The following is a 785-nucleotide window of genomic DNA, read 5'->3' as shown; positions in this document are numbered from 1 at the left end:
GAACTGATCAGATGAATGGTTTACTGGATATGAACAACAGTAGAATTGAAAACGTTGGACCTGAAAGGCATGGGACTTCTGATGCACTCACACATTTACAACTTAAAGCTTTTTATTTCGATTTGAATAAAAATAGTGCCAATACTGAAGCCCAAAATCCTATTGATATGAAAAAATAAAAAAATCAGCAATCGTGCAGAAGGAACTGACAATAGTGATGCAGTAAATAGACATCAATTACAAACTAGTCTAGTCTCAAAAGCGGATAAAACAGACAATCGGTGTCAAAATTGTTGAGACACTCTTATCCTTTAGAGTCGATTTCAAGCTCGGTGCGCAAATGGCCCCCTCCCCCGCACCCCCGGGACAATGCTGTGTTTTTAAGGTTTTCTACGAGCCTTGTCGACAGCAGTAGAACATTGATTAGGGTGGGGGAGGGAGGGGTATCTCGGAAAGGTACTTTTTGGACAAGTTTTCTTTGCAAACAATGAATTTGTCGTTGCCAGTGTGCTCTGTTGGCAACTGTCTCAACTAATTTTGTCGCCGATTGGAGCTAAATAATTCCAAACGGACGTAAAGATAGCAGAGTAACAATAACTCTCAAAAAAGAAACGATCGTTTTCAATTTACAAAACATGTTTCGACATACTCATGTCATCTTCAGTTGCAAATGAGCTTTTCAACGGTTGTACATTTGAATTTATGTTAAGATATGTTGCAAAATTACATGTCAGAACTTGCGTACAATTTAAATATGAAGTGTGAAATGCGCAGAAAACAAAAAT

This window comes from Montipora foliosa, chromosome 3 (genome assembly GCF_036669935.1).
Source record: "Montipora foliosa isolate CH-2021 chromosome 3, ASM3666993v2, whole genome shotgun sequence".
In the NCBI taxonomy this organism is placed as follows: Eukaryota; Metazoa; Cnidaria; class Anthozoa; order Scleractinia; family Acroporidae; genus Montipora; species Montipora foliosa.
Note: the sequence above shows the minus strand (reverse complement) of the source record.